At 41.7% G+C, this 17,161-nt stretch overlaps 1 protein-coding gene across 3 annotated transcripts in view; it reads right to left on the bottom strand.

Annotated features, from left to right (window-relative positions):
• Nucleotides 1-11,350, bottom strand: part of PLEKHA6 (pleckstrin homology domain containing A6) — a 207,422-nt gene extending 196,072 nt beyond the window's left edge. For all 3 annotated transcript variants that reach the window (XM_073667040.1, XM_073667039.1, XM_073667042.1), the window contains exon 1: nucleotides 11,115-11,350. The gene's annotated coding sequence lies outside the window, so the exon portion shown is untranslated. The remainder of the gene's footprint in view (nucleotides 1-11,114) is intronic.
• Between the last annotated feature and the right edge of the window lie 5,811 nt (nucleotides 11,351-17,161).

The following is a 17,161-nucleotide window of genomic DNA, read 5'->3' as shown; positions in this document are numbered from 1 at the left end:
ATTTTTGGAAATAAATATATTTCTAAAGATGCTATTGATATGAAATTCTCGCCAGATGTCGGTAACAACCCATCCAATCCACACAAGCAAATAAATCAAACCGTAGATGTCCATAAATTAAATTATGTGTAATAATGGGAAATGACACAAAGAAAAAGTATTGAAACCTTGGAGAAAAAGAAGAGGTGCAAAAAGCCATGGAAAGTCATGACACCAGCTGAAATTTATCAGCAATTAGCAAGCAGTCCTGCCACTAAGTGAAAAATATCAGCTGGTTCAACTGATGGCCTACAAAAAGGTGCCTCATTACCAAGGTGCCACACAAGAAACATCTCATGATGGGTAAAACCAGTGAGTTGTCTCAAGATCTTTGCAACCTTATTGTTGCAAACCATACTGATGGCAGTGGTTAGAGAAGAACTTATAAACTACTGAAGGTTCTAGCGAGCACTGTTGGGGCCATAATCCGGAAGTGGAAATAAAATCATTTCACTATAAACTGGCCACGACCAGTGAAAGAAATTATCAGAAGAGTTGCCCAAGAACCAAGGACCAACTGTGGATAGCTATAGAAAGACCTGGAATCAGCAGGTACAATCGTTTCAAAGAAAACAATAAGTAATGTACTCATCCTCCATGGTGACACGGCACTGTAGCAGGATATGCTAGGGCTAGGGGCTCCTTCCCTATCCCTCAAGCTGGGGGACGCTCTACTCTCTCCTTGGTCCCCGGATTACTTCTGATGGTGAAGATGCCGGGGCCACAAGCCTTGGTGTGCTCCTATTTCAACCCTTATCTGTCCCCTCCTTCACCCAAGGAAGTGAGGAGTAGAAGTGTATAAGAATGCACCAACCTGACAAGCAAGGGAAGACAGACAGTGTTAAAGAAAATACCAATCATATAAAAATGCACTCACAAACAACAGAGTGGAACACCGGGGAGTTAAGAAAGGAGAAACCAAATAGGATATGATAAGGACGTGCACACAGACAAACACCAAGCAACACTCTTTTGAACAACTTTCCAAATGCCATCTCCAACAAGAAACACCTCCAACTCTAGAACCAGGCAGTCTGAACTAAAATTGGCAATCCCCGATTGCCAGAGGCGAGTATATTTAGCAGAGGGGAGTGGTCAACACTGAACAGCTGAGACCATCAAAGCAGGAAAGCTCCAGGAGCTCTCAACTGAACAGATTAACCCCTGCACTGCTAGCAGAAACCTGAACTGTTTAATATGATGGTGAAGTGCTTCTGGTCAGTGCAGGAGTACGTGAAATCAGACACCTTGGTCATCTGAACCCGTGACACATGGCCTGTATGCACGCTTACCAAGCAAACTCCATTGCTGAACAAAAAGCATGTTCAAGCGTGTTTAAAGTTTCTTCAACAACATTTAGACAAACCTGTGAAATACTGTGAGAATATAGTCTAGTCAGATTATACCAAAATTGAATTCTTTGGTTGTCATAATACACACCGCGTTTGGAAGCCAGAGGGAAACTGCATATCAGTGGAACATCATAGTATGGGGCTGTTTTTCAGCATACAGCACTCGCAAACTGCATATAATTATAGGAGGGATGAATGGACAATTGTACCAAGTCAATTTTGCCATCTACCAGGATGATGAAAATGAAACGAGGGTGGACATTTCAGCAAGACAATGATTCCAAACACAAGCTAAGGAAACTCTCAATGATTTCAGAGAAAGAGAAAATAAAGCTGCTAGAATGTCCCAGCCAATCACCTGACCTGAATCCAATAGAAAATGTATGGAAGGAACTAAAGCTCAGAGTTCATACAGTGGCATGTAAAAGTTTGGGCACCCCTGCTCAAAATTACTGTTATTGTGAACAGTTAAGCAAGTTGAAGATGAAATGATCTCTAAAAGGCCTGAAGTTAAAGATGACACATTCCCTTTGTATTTTAGGCAAAATAAAAATATTTTCATCTTTTACATTTTAAAAATTATAAAAAAGAAAATGGGCAATGCAAAAGTTTGGGCACCCTGCATGGTTAGTAACTATTACCACCCCTTTTGAAAGTATCACAACTTGTAAACGCTTTTTGTAGCCAGCCAAGAGTCTTTCAATTCTTGTTTGAGGGATTTTCATCCATATTTCCTTGGAAAATTCTTCCAGTTCTGTCAGATTCCTGAGTCGTCTTGTATACACTGCTATTTTAAGGTCTAGACACAGATTTTCAATGATGTTCAGATCAGGGGCTGTGAGGGCCATTGTAAAACCTTCAGCTTGCACCTTTTGAGGTAGTCTATTGTGGATTTTGACTTGTGTTTAGGATCATTATCCATTTGTAGAGGTCATCCTGTTTTCAACTTCGGCTTTTTTACAGATGGTGTTATGTTTGAATCAAGAATTTGTTGAAATTTTATTGAATCCATTCTTCCCTCTACCCGTGAAATGTTCTCCGCTTTTTTTTGTCCTGAAATTCTGTGCCCTTTTTTCTCCACACATACCTTTGATCATTGTGGCTAAAGAGTTCTATTTTAACCTTATTGGTCCACGGGACTTGTTTCCAAAATGCATCAGGTGTGGCGACGGCGTCTCTGCCTTCTGCCTCCCTCGGGAGAGATGCTGACTCACTCACTGCCGCGGCCCCCGTCCTGCACTTCCTGCTTTTGTCTCAGCTGCTGATGTCCGGAGTACGCACACTACGGCCAGAGCCCTGGTTACTGTGCTTAGGGTGAGCGCGCTCCCTCCTTCTTAAAGGGGCCATGCGCGCAGACCTAAAGGGTCCCCAGCCAATGGCTGGGAGACAATCACTATTTAAGGCTCCTCCACCTGCATGGAGGTGTCTGTGCAACGTTGTAAGTCTGTAAGTCCACTTGCCTCCTTGTATTTCAGCCGTGCCTGCCAGCACCTGCCTGCCTGTATATCAGCCATGCCAGCCTGCCTATCAGCCATGCCCACCTGCACCTGCCTACCAAGATACCAGTCGTGTCTACCAGTGCCAGTCACTGTACCAGCTGTGCCAGCCACTGCTTGCCAAGTGTACCATTTCTGGCTGTTCCTGCCTCCTGTCCCTTGGGGGTCAGCTGCCATCTATCCGAGGTCATTCTTGGTGTAGCACCTAGTCCCGCGTCCCTCGTCTCACCCTCAGATTGTGGTATCGTCAGCTGCCATGCATCCAAGGTTGGACTTGATGAGGCAACTAGTCACGCCCCTCCAGGCTCTCCTCGGATCACGGCACAGTGGTTTCACCACCCAGCCCATTATATCAGGCTTGTTTATATGTTCTTTTGCATACTTCTGACACTGAATTTTATGGTGAGGACGCAGGAGAGGTTTTCTTCTGTTGACTCTTCAATGTAGGCCATATTTGTGCAGGTGTAGAACAATGTACCACAATTCCAGAGTCTACTAAGCCTTTCTGAAGGTCTTTTGCAGTCAAGCAAGTGTTCTAATTTGCCTCGCTAGCAATCCTACGAGCAGCTCGCATTGAAATGTTGCTTGGTCTTCCAGACCTTATCTTAACCTCCACTGTTACTCTTAACTGCCATTTCAAAGTTACATTTTGAACTGAGGAAAGGACAAATTGAAAATGCTTTGCTATCTTCTTATAGCCTTCTCCTGCTTTGTAGTTCTCCACCATTTTTATTTTCAGAGTGCTAAGCAGCTTCTTGGAAGAACCCATGGCTGTTGTTTTTTTGGCAGAAGGTTAGAGGAGGCTGTTTTTTTTTTTTATAAAACTGGGAAATTTGCATCACCTGGCCTTTCCTAACAATGATAGTGAACAAGCCATAACCCTAACGGACTAATTAAGGTCTGAAACCTTGGTCAAAGTTATCTAAGCACACAAATCTCCAAGGGTGCCCAAACTTTTGCATCAGCCCATTTTCCTTTTTGTAATTTTTAAGATGTAAAAAATAAAAAAAAAATTTTTTGCCTAAATTACAAAGGAAATGTGTAATCTTTAACTTTAGCCCTTTTAGATATCATTTCATTTTCAATTTGCTTAACTGTTAACAGTAATTTTACATACCACTGTAGAAGGAGCCCACAGAACCTTCAGGATTTGAAGAGTGTTTGTGTAGAAGAATGAGCCAAAATCACACCTGAGCAATGCATGCGACTAGTTTCTCCATACAGGAAGCGTCTTGAAGCTATCATCACCAACAAAGGCTTTTGTATGAAGTATTAATTAAATTTCAGTAAGTGTGTTCAATACTTTTTCCCTGTGTCATTTATTACACATAACTTAATTAATGGACATCTATGGTTTGATTTCTGTGTGCATTGGATGGGTTGTTACTGACATCTGGTGAGAATTTCATGTCAATAGCACCTTTAGAAATATATTTACTTAGAAAATTGGTGATGTGTTCAATACTTATTTTACCCGCTGTCTGTTATTTTTTGTCCAGGACTCAATACTCTTTATCTGCAATCATTAGGGATGTAAAGTACTGGTTTTGATAGTGGTATTCCAGTAATACCATTGTAACCTCTTATTCAGGACAGCTGATTGGCCTCATTGTCTCTGGCACTATTTTGTGAGCACAGCAAAAATTATTTGCCACTCTTATTAAGGCATTACTATTTAAAGGGTTATTCTCATCTTACTAAATGGGTAAAATTGCAATGTTCTTGTTAAGACAAACAACTTAACAATTAACCTTTAAAGCACCACATCCAGGTTTTTATTTCAGTGCTGAAGTCGTATCACTAACATAAAGTCCCTGACCCTACTATTGCACTTATCAGTCGACATCATCACCTGTCCCCGGCGCCGCTCCGGTCTTGCGCTGCCTTATTGTGAATGCAAATTCTTACCGACCGGAAGTCTGAGATAATGGTCGCAATCTCTTACTTTAAGTCTATGAGAGACTTGTTCTGTCTGTCATAGACTTACATTGAGCTGTGACTTCCGGATTGCCCAGCAAATACTGGAGCGATCAGACAGGTTGCAACCTGCAGAAGACTGACCAGAACGGCGCTGATAAAAGATGACAGAGGATGGTAATTATGATACTAGGTGCAGGTAAAATAAAAACCAAAAAACGCTGGAATGTTGCTTTAACTAAAAGTTCTCTCCGTTCTCAAATATAGAGGGATTTTTTATTCTCTGGTATTGCCTAGGTTACCAATCAAATCTGCAGTCTATAAGAAGAGGCAGTTTTCTTAGGCACACTCTTTTTTTAGTGCTTGCAAGCGCTGCTCTGAACTTGGCCCTACCCTCCTCCAATGCCGCAGAGACAAGGCTACCTTTGCTCGCATTGAAGACTGCACAGTTCAGGCCAGCAGTACAACCATGCTGCCGATCCTAACAGTCAATCTTCAGGAGCACACCGAACCCAGACAAGCAGGGGCAGGGAGGCAGGGGAGCTGTGGGCTCCTGATGAAAAATTATGAGACAAAAGTCACATTACAAGCTGTATGGCAACAATACATACCTACTTTTCACTTTATAATCATAAGGAGCACTTAGTACTTCAATGAAGAAACTGAATGCCCTTGGTTAACATAGCAGTAAACTACAACTATTACGAAGTAAGACAAATATCTAAATTATAAATATAAGTTGAGCGGAGGTCAAGCATGCACACCTATACTCCATTCAATACAGAGCTCTCTAGAGCCTTGTTACCAGGATCCATAGCCTTCTATTCAGTATTGCTGAGAGTCCCTGCTGTCTGACCCTCAGCGGTGACTAAGTAATGGGTAATAGGCACTTTCTATTTTCGGAAAAGCAGTTTAATATTGTACATAACATTTACCCTCTTTCCAATCTACAAATCATACTGCAAAAATCAAAAGAAAATAATTAAATATATTATCAATTAATCTCCTGAAATCAATGCAAAAGCAGAGAAGGATTCTTGTACCCAAATTCTGAAATTTTCACCCACAGCAACAAAGTATTGTCCATTGCATCCATGTACAGATAAGCAAATTACATGAAGGTTTTTGAATAAATTCAGCATATACGTAAAGTGAACACTGCCCGATTCTTGACCCCTCTCTCTCTTTTTGCTTCCTAATACACTCTTCACTTTCGCCATCATGGTCACCAGTGGGTTCCACAGTTGCCATGGAAACATATGAGACAGATGTAACCGCCCTTTGGACTGCGGGAAGGTGAAACCCATTGAATTTACATCAGCAACAGTGACAAGAAGACAATAATAACCCCGGCGAGCCAATCACAGAAGAACATGCGGTGACATCACGAGCTACAACAGTACCGAGGTGGAAGAACCGAAATTAAAACACACAATTGTCACTATGCAGGGGCTATCTGTACCACTCACAGTGCATATCCCTTTTTATTGTCAGGATTAACCATTTAAGTGACAGGTACAGAAAACAATATGAAATGCTGCTAGTACTGGGATCGTCTGATCACTGGTTTTTCAGAAATGGAAAGGAAGGGTTACTGGCTGCAGCGAAACTACACGAAGCTTCCTTCCCTCCCTTCCTTCTCTTTCCCCAGTCCCTCCCTCTTCTTCTCTCCTTCTCTTTTATAATGTCTTATCATTTAGCAGAGACAGGAATGATATTCGTTAGACGGTTGCCATGACACCTATCAGGTCACAAAGTGTCCCTCTCAGCCACCTCCCTGTGTCCGGAAGAAAGCCCTGGCACCATGCTGATTTCACTGGGCAAAAATGTAATTGTGCTGCTGGCCAAGTAGGCGAAGGCACCGTGCCATAGAGCTGCCTCCTCATTGCTGGACACCAGACTGCACACCAGTATGCTATCACGTCTACCATAGCATTTATACGTCGTAGCGATTCATATACAATCATTTAAACAACCACATGAGTTATAAATGAACTATGCAGAATACATAACCTGTAATGAAAACACAGCTTGAAATATGGAAATACTCATACAGAGTATTAAATCTCATATATTAGCAATAGACTTGTATTATAAAACTTACCAGAATTAGATTTCTGAACATCATCAAAACATTACTATTTTTTTTTTTAATATTTCAGTCTTAGTCTATAGCCCACTTAATGTCATTTTCGCAGCTAAGAGCGAACACAACATGCGCCTGGGACATTAGTCATACTGCTAGGAATTAAAACGCAGGGAAACGTTGATTTAATAAAGTTGGCCTGCTATTGAATCAACTTATAAACGTACAGAATACTGTAAATGGTAGCAAACACTTGGCTGTATTCCCACCAGTGAGTAATAGGATCCTACATTTGGCACAGGTAGGAAGTGTATGCGACTACTTCATTACCGGCTTACAGGTCCTCAGGGACATAGAGGTGATGAGCTCCAAAGAAAAAGGTGCAACTTAAGCATATCTGTTCCAACTTGCACTGATAAAGATTTGTTAAACCAAACCACAATACAGCATCTATTTTGTGACTAAAAAAAACCCCATTAAACAATGAAAACCAGAATAAATAAAGAAACACGTAAGTATATAGAAATATCCCTAAAGTACAGTGAATAATAAACTTAAACAAGGAAAACTGAAACAACTTTCCCTTTCCTGAATGGGTCAAAAGGCTGTCAAATAGCTAGACCAGGGCCAACTCTAGGTTTATGTGACCCTTGGGTGACCGAGTCCTAATAGGCTCCTCTCCGCCAGATAAGAGCTATAACTTTATTATTTATTGGTCAATACAGTTGCATCTGGGCTTGTTTTTTTGCGGCACGAGCTGCAGTTTGTATCATTACTGTTTTAGGGCCCATATGTTTTTATGATCTCTTTCTATTCCATTTTTTTCGGAGGCAAAGAGACCATAAGGACTCGCTCACACGAACATATAACACGACCGAGTGCTATGTGATGTTTTATCGGATAGCACTCGGTCCTATGTTATACTATGGGGCAGTGCATCCCATAGTCGGACCCTGCACACCCATACAAGTCTATGGATGCGTGTAAAACGTCGGACTGTACTCGGATGTCATCAGAGAGCAGTTATATCCTGAAGAAGTGTGTGTACTTCGAAATGGGTTGATTAAAAACCACATTCAATACAGTTCCTTGCTTTGGATCCTAATTTCCACTTAGCAGCGGCGCGGAAAGTCCATGTTTTTTATACTACACTACACTACTACTGAGCAAGGCCATGCCCACTAGACGGTTTCTGCCCGGGAGTAGGCATATTGCATACATCACCGAAGCTCCCGGCTCAGAAACCAGGAAATTCTCGCAGCGCACAGTTCGTGCTTGGTGGAGGGGGAAGGGGGGATTCAGAAATCTGCAGTCACACAGAGTGACTGCAGACTTATCAATTTAGACCCCTTTAAAAATTTATTCCCAACACCTATGCACAGGAGATAGCTGAGTGCAGCACTTGACTTTTTCCCGGCAGTCCCAGGGACAATGAATACAGTGGTTGTCCGCATGGAGGGCCACAGCTTAATTTCAATGAGGGATTTTAGAGCCACTTTTTTCCATTGTTAAGATCAGTTTTATAAAAAAAATCACAGTTTGGCACTGGTCCACATTGTTTCTTATTTTTCAGTATTCTTTGTCATAATATCACTGTACTGTTGGACTATTCCAAAGAAACTGATATACGCTACCACTGTAACAACCCATGCTATGCCTTTTGGTTCTCTAGAACAAGGGGACCTAAAAAAAAAAGATGCCAAAACTGATGCAAAATGCAATTTTGTATTAGGGATACCACCATACATCATAAATTTTGTATTAGGGATACCACTATTCATCATCAATTCTGTACCGCGGATACCACTATTCATCATCAATTCTGTACCGCGGATACCACTATTCATCATCAATTTTGTACCGCGGATACCACCATTCATCATCAATTTTGTACCAGGTATACTTGTTAGAAAAAATGATATGCCTTATATATCTACAAACAAACTACCTACCAATGCATGGTGGACTGGCAGCATTTATTAGTCCAAATAATTGAATTTTTATTTTATTGTATATCTTTAATAAAAACTTGTTTGTTATCAATGACAATTAAACTATGATATTACTTGCCTTCTTGCAGCATATGTGATCCCCAAATGTCATGGACCAACAATACAGTAATTACTTCTATGGTCCCTAGTGTATCGTCACCTTCCATCTACACTAATAGGCCTCAATGAAACCAGATGCGATCTGTCTAATGGCTGAATATTGACTTCCTAGATACACACATATGTATCCAAAGACAAAAGTGATCCTGTTTCTCAGCTATGTGGTAAGCCAGATGAAATATTTAGTATGAATTAGCTCTTATTATGACAGCGTAGGGTGCACAAGAGGTGGGAGATTGGTGGGCTAAACTGTGCTGCAATGCATTTATTCCAGAAGTGCTTTTGTTCCAAGCTTTGAGCTCTAGCGATTTCTTCTGATATATAATAGTCAGGGGCGGACGCACCATTGGTGCAACCTGTGCGGCCGCACAGGGGTCCAAGAGGTAAGGGGGCCCATTTCTACCTTCTAAGCAAGTGGAATTGTGCATTATTATCAGCTATTTGGCTGCAAAGTGCCCTTATATTGTTCACAGGGGCCCTGTTCTGTCCGTGTCCCCCAGTGATAATACTAATAGGAAACATTAAGTCCTTCCCTTAAAAAAAAAAAAAACGTCATCGTACAATTCCATGCATTCTTTCGCATGGGTGAACTAAGTCATTTCTGGACAATGTGGGCTCTGGATGACATATTGACTAAGAAGGAGACTGAGAGACCAGACTGCAGCTCTGAGATATCAGATTTGGCAACCACATCCAGGTTCTCATTGAATAAGCATTGACAGGTTTAGAGGAAGCAGATCATTTTGTAGAAAAATATTTCACAAATCTACAACACATGGTCTGTGTGGAAAAAAAGGAGTTATGCTTTAATGGTGGAATTTATGATAAGTATACCGGATTTGGGTGTATATTGGCAGAAGGCTATATAGCTCTAGTAATGCAAAATCAATACCAACTAAGCATATTCGAGTGATCATGTTCTATTGAAGGAAATTGGAGAAGTGACCTATTCCCCTATATACGAGACCCAAGTGTTGTTTTAATCTCAATGTTTAATTACTTACAAGATGTACACAGACGGCGAGGACCTATTATGGGTTAAAAAAAAATGCTATACAGAAGAGGCAGGAATTATGCATCCCCTAGTGCAGGGATTAAATTGTATGCGCAGGTGTAAGGTATATACTTTATTCTATGTAATATACTGTTGATTAGTCCCTTTTTAAACCCCAAGGCTCATTCATAAGGTTTGATGGTGCGGGATGTTAAAGAATGGATGCAGACGGGAGGAGAGGCCTAAACTGCTAGTCTTGCTATGGGTACGTGTGTTCATGATCCAATACTGTGTGATCTAATACTCAAAATGGTATAAAAATGTTTCCAATTCTGTCTCGGGCACTAAGTGCAATATCATAGATAACTTAGTGATAATAAGCGTATTGGTAAACCAAATCCAATCTTATTAGATAGCAGCTAATATTTGGAGGACATTGCTAAACATTGTATGGAGAACCCAATGGCCTACTCTCCATTGTTACAGTAATAGGCAATAATAAAAAATCATTGCACACAATAACGTAGTAATTGCTGCTACATTACAAGCAACCTCTGTGCATTGTAATTATCCAGACTGGATTTAGCACGAAGCTAAATCCTGTGCTTTGCACACCATGTGAGTGTTCATCTATGGAAATGAATGCCATAAATAGATTTATAAGCACCCAAAGGTGTTTCACAATCAATTACTCAGCCAAATCTAAGGAAATACAATGTAATGTAAGCACCTGCTGAAACCATTGGGAGAGGATGTGGGAAGGATTGACACAGAGGGGTGGGGGATGAGTGATGATGGAGAATGTGACCAGGGTGAGAGCGTGGGGCAGGGAGAAGGGGAGAGAAAGGATGCAGGGACCCAAGCCAAGCAGATAACATGCTCTGAGATGTGCACTGGAAATAATAATGTGCGGCTGCTCTGCAGGGATTGGAAGCTTAGCAGGGAAATGAGACTTAATTCACTGCATGTCAATACGGAGCAGATAAAAGCAGGTGGTGCAATCTCAGTGACCCAGATTAATATTCACTATAGCAAATCACTGTCACCGGATAGAAATATTCTGCTATTAGAACCCCCCAATACAATGTACACCATTAGCATAAAATATGCCACCCTTACCTTTCATCCTCCAAAGTAGCCCTGATGGGCTACGTATGTCTCTACGGGATCCATTTTTAATCTCCATATAAAAATGAATTGTAGATTAGAATCCTCTCCTCCTCATATTCTGCTGCATTCCCTTCTGCTCAGCAATATAGTGAGCGCAACTGCGTGCAGGTTGGTGCTGTATACAGAGGTTACATTGAGCTGGCTGTATACTGCGTCCGCACTGAGCATGCTCGCAGCATCCCTGGGGATTTAAATCCTTCCACGTGACCCTAGTCTGTCAGGCAGAGTGAGAAGATTTAACCCCCTGCCTGTCATATTACAGATGAAAACTGGACACATTTAAAAAAAGAATAGAATTATTTACTAATAGGGTTATACAATGAATAAGAAAAATGTAATCAGTTCTTTGATGTCTGTAAGAATTTACATTATAACTTGTAATCTGATCATTGCTGTTCTATAGTTTTTATGCTGTTGATAATGCAGAATTGGGGAAAATGTCATCATATATTTATGTTGCTGTATCTGGGTTTGAAGTGTACTTGGTGCATTGCAGATTGAACTGTAGTATGCATCATCATCATCATCCTCATCACCCTGAGAACAGATTCCTCTGGTGTCAGTAAATGAAAAAACATCTGCATTCGTTTTCCTCCACTCCTTGTGCGTTGTATAAGAAAACGAAGAAAAGTACAAACCTAGAAAGACGGCTGACAGTCAATCCACCATAAGAAAGACAGCAATGAATTGAAGAATGGTTAAAAATATCAGGGATGAAGTGAGACACCATAAACCATCCTAAATATGCAAGACTGGCAGAGCGTGAAATACAGACACCTGTATGTCAGGCTGCGTGTTTACATTCCTACATCCATGAAGCATGCAAGGTATTTTAATAATACACAATAGTGTCCTGTTTATAAAATAAGCTGACACATTGACAGTCAGGTCTGTGAAGCCTATCATGTCTTCTATCATAGTACGTATTGAGTGGCATTGAGTTGAGCTGTCACGGCAGACCCTGCCCATTACATGACATTAATGTATTAGAAAAGTCCTTCAGTTGTCCTTTTTTTCAAGTTGCTAAACATTCTATTCAGCTTTGCCTAAGTAGGTTTCAGCCACCTTTTCTGGAGTCCCGGACGGCATTGATATAAAGTTATGCTGAGACAAGTAGGCATTGCTGCAGGGTTGGATAGATTTCGAGATATTTGAGAACCGGGAAAAGCGAGGCCATAGACATTTGTTTGCAGCTGTAATAGCTTACCTATTGTTTTCGCACAACTTATACCAATGTAATGGCGGAAATAGAATATTTTTGTTCTTTAACTTAATTGTAAAGAACCTTTCAATGTATCCAATGGAGTTCACTGCATAGATATGGAACTTTGGAGAACAAAATTATTTTTTGCATATTATGTTATATCATGTATTTGTTTTTGTGAGTGAAACCAAATAAAAACATGTTTAAAAAAAACTGATCATGATGGTTGTGTAAGGGACATGCTGCCCACGTTTTCCCTTGAATAAACAAGTTTTGTTGTGAAGTGTGTTATGTGGAGTAATGTGAAATGTCATATTAAATGTAATAAGTGTTAATGATATGTAATGTGAACTGTGTGGTGTATTATGACGTGATGCGTTAGATATGTGCAGTTTGACTGTGGGAACATTAGAGTTAATGTTTGGGACTAGCCCACAGTGGGAGGGTATAGTGTAGGGGAAAGTGTCTGTTTCCTGCCAGGAAGACAGAAAGGGCCTGGAGTGCGCAGTGAGTGGACTACAAGGTCCAAAATGGATAGTGCCCCATTGAAGGGTGACCTTAAATGAGAGGAGAACAAAGCGAGAGGATAGCTAGATCCTGAGCATAAGTGCAAGAGAGACAGAGTGACCTTCCGAACACGGGTTCTAGGAGAGAACATCAAGCCATGAGACCCCGAGCTTACAACACTGGAAGGTAACGGAGCTAAGCAGGACTGAGTACATGGGACTAGTAAAGTTCCAAGGCGACAGTGGTGGAAAGAGTTAGCGGAACCCAGAAAAAGTAGACAACACTCGTTGATCAAGACTGTAGTGTTACAGGTGGATTGTGGTGAAGTAGGAGAAACAGTGGACATAGACAGTGGCATAACTAAAGTCTGATGAGCCCCAGTGCAAGATTTGGACTGGGGTCCCCCCCATCCAGAGTATATTATATATACCTACATCCTGGTATATATGTCCCTCATCCTGGTATATATGTCCCTCACCCTGCCCCCATCCTGGTATATATATACCCAATCCTGGTATATGTCCCTTATCCTGGGCCATCCTGGTATATGTCCCCTGTTCTTCCACTGTTCTTTAATGTATAGAAAAAAATCAGCCATTATATTTACCAGGGGCTTACATAGAAGTCATGGGGTCCCATAGCAGGGGTATAATGCACTCCCCATAGTTCTCCATATAGTATAACATACAGCTCATAGTCCTCCCTATAGTATAATGCACCCTCCATAGTCCTCCATATAGTATAATGCATCCCATAGACCTCCATATAGTATAATGCACAGTCCATGGTCCTCCATAAAGTATAATGCACCTCATAGTCATCCATAAAGTATATATAATGCACAGCAAATAGTCAACCATAAAGAGTAATGCACCTCATAATCATCCATAAAGTATAATGCACAGCTCATAGTCACCCATAAAGTATAATGCACGGCTCATAGTCACACACATAGTATAATGCACGGCTCATAGTCACACACATAGTATAATGCACAGCTCATAGTCACCAACATAGTATAATGCACATCCCAGAGTCACCCATAAAGTATAATGCACATCCCATAGTCACCCACAAAGTATAATGCACAGCCCATAGTCATCCATAAAGTATAATGCACGGCCCATAGTCCTCCATAAAGTAAAATGCATCTCATAGTCATTCATGTAGTATAATGCACATCCCATAGTCACCCATAAAGTATAATGCACATCCCATAGTCACCCATAAAGTATAATGCACATCCCATAGTCACCCACAAAGTATAATGCACAGCCCATAGTCATCCATAAAGTATAATGCACGGCCCATAGTCCTCCATAAAGTAAAATGCATCTCATAGTCATTCATGTAGTATAATGCACATCCCATAGTCACCCATAAAGTATAATGCACATCCCATAGTCACCCATAAAGTATAATGCACAGCCCATAGTCACCCATAAAGTATAATACACAGCCCATAGTCATCCATGTAGTAGTATGGCCACTGATTTAATAAATAAATAAATAAATACTCACCTTCCCTCTGCTCCCCCGCCGCAGAGCATCCTCCCCTGAAGCCAGCAGCTGACTTCAGCATGCGACGGGAGCACATGAGGTCACTGCCATGTGCCTCAGTCACGTGCACACTGACGTTAGCTGCTGCCCTCTGAACGGCCAGCAGTGTGTATTGCCGCTCATGGGCCCGATGGGTCTGTGCACCACAATAAATTTAAACTGGATGTGCGTCCGAGGAGGCACATCCAGTTGAAGTTTCTGTTGGCATCGGCGGGCCCTTGCAACTGCGGCTGTTACACCACTGGACATAAAAATCCCTGGAGTATACTACTAAGGAAGGAAACTGTGTATAAAAATGCTTCAAGTTTTAAAGGAAACACTCATAAGACTGTGTACCTGCTATCCCTTGTATATAACCCTTACCAAGTTACTATTCAGTAAAGAGTTTATTTTTGAATGGTATTCTTCGTCATTGAACTGTGAAACATCTGGTCCCAGCAAACCCACAACAACAGTTACATGCGGCCTGCATGGGCGTAAAGCTCTCATAGCACAAGTGCACATACCCATCCGGGACCTCCACTTTCATGTAACGTGCCAGGGCACCACAGATGAGTGCCTCGCCGGTGGATACTGCCCTGCGCCACGTTACAGTTGCATAGTTATATAGGTTGTAAAAAGACTTAGGTCCATCATGTTCAACCTTTCTCCACCAATTATACATTCTCTGTCGCTAACAATGCCACTTGTTAGAAAATCATCCAGCCTTTTTTTTAATGCTGTTATAGTGTCTGCCATTACTATCTCTTGTGGTAGGACATTCCACGGTCTGACTGCCCTAACTGTAAAAAAACACTTTCCTATTTAGCTGCCAGAATCACTTTTCTTCCAACCGTAATGAATGTCCCCTGGTCCTTTGTAAAGACTTAAGAAGGAACAAGTCATGTGCCAGTCCTTTGTATTGACCAAACATGTATTTATACATATAAATGACATCTCCTCAGAGATATTTTTTTTCTAAGCTAAACAGGCCCAACTTTTCCAACCTCTCATCATCAGAGAGATATCCATCCCACATAATAATCTAGTTGCCGACTTTTGAACTGACTCTAGCTTCCGGATATCCTTTTTAAAATGCCCCAAAATGCCAAAAACTGGATCCAGGGCCGGCACAAAGTATTTTGGTGCCCTAGGCGGATGAAGTCAATGGGGCTCCCCCCACACCCTAAAGCAAAGGAATAGCTCAGAGACTAAGGTAACAGGACCCCTAATGCACCTCCCCCCTTCCCCTCCGATGGGCTAGGTAGCAAACTCTGATGACCACTTCCACTAGAATTGTTACCTTTTTCACAAAAAAGTAATCTAAAGGGAAAAAAAAGTGGTGTACTTTAGGGATGTGACTTAATAGGGAGTGCAATTTCAGAGTTAGAATCAATCATTTTTTGTGGACCATTTATGCCAAGTATTTCCGGGTTGCTCGGGTGGGAACTTGGGTCCCCTCCCTGCATGTTTGGCGCTCTTTAGAGAGCCAGTGAACATGCAGGGATTGCCTGCCATGCACAGTAATGCCGTAGCCATGTTGGTTGTGGGCATTACAGTGATTGGCTGGCCGCACAGAGTCATCAAGTCTATATCAGACCTGGCGCCGCCATGCTCGTCACAGTCACTCAGGATCAGACAGTGTAGGGAGAGCTGCTGCTGTGTCAGGGAGAGATTTGATCGTGTATTAGGTAGTGTAGTAGTGTAGGGAGATAAAAAGTATATTACACATATCCATCTTAACAAACAGTCCTTCTGAGGACTAATCCATCTGCAGAGATATCAGGCAGGCAGGATGTATAGGCAGGCAGTGTATATAGCAGACTGCAGTGCATAAAGCATAAGAGGCTCCATTCCAATCCTGCCTTCTGCTGCTGTTAGATATTTCTATACAAAGGCCCAGGTCTCAGGGGCCAGGAATACATTTCTTTGTATCTTAATCCTCATTATTTGCTTAAAAAGCAATCCAGAGAACACCGTTTTTCTGCGCCATTTGCTTGTTTTGGGAGAGGTGCTGCTGCGTCATGGAGAGATTTCCTTGTGAATTAGGTAGTGTAGGGAGAAAAACCGTACATTACACATATCCATCTTAACAAACAGTCCTTCTGAGGCCTAATCCATCTGCAGAGATATCAGGCAGGCAGGGTGTATAGGCAGGCAGTGTATATAGCAGAATGCAGTGCGTATAACAAAAGAGGCTCCATTCCAATTCTGCCTTCTGCTGCTGTTAGATATTTCTATACAAAGGCCCAGGTCTCAGGGGCCGGGAATACTTTTCTTTGGATCTTAATCCTCATTATTTGCTTAAAAAGCAATCCAGAGAACACCATCTTTTCTGCACCGTTTGCTTGTTGGCACTGCAGAATACAGCCAGGTCCTTTCCATATTAGAGCGCTAGAAATCCAGCTATTTAAAACTGTGTTTTCTCCGTCAAACGGATCACATATACGTTGTCAGAAAATACTGCCATTTCTGGCCTCCATTAAAAATTTCCTTTAGTGTGTCATTGAAGCAGTTCACCGCAGTTTGCTGTTCAAACTAGTTACCTATAGGCCAGGTATTTAAAACTCTGTTTTCTCTATCACACGGATCACATATAAGTTCGCTCCAAACTCAGTCATTTGTAGTGTGCGTGGAAGATACTGTCCTCCATTTAAAATGGGCAAGGCACGTGGCAAGGGATGGGGAACTGGACGTGATGGTAATGGTGCATGCAGAGGCCGAGGACAAGGCCGTGGGCAAGCCG

This window comes from Phyllobates terribilis, unplaced genomic scaffold, assembly GCF_046119375.1.
Source record: "Phyllobates terribilis strain yellow unplaced genomic scaffold, ASM4611937v1 Scaffold_2__4_contigs__length_985480577, whole genome shotgun sequence".
NCBI lineage: Eukaryota > Metazoa > Chordata > Amphibia > Anura > Dendrobatidae > Phyllobates > Phyllobates terribilis.
The sequence above is the reverse complement of the archived record's forward strand: the minus strand, read 5'-3'. Positions and strand labels throughout refer to the sequence as shown.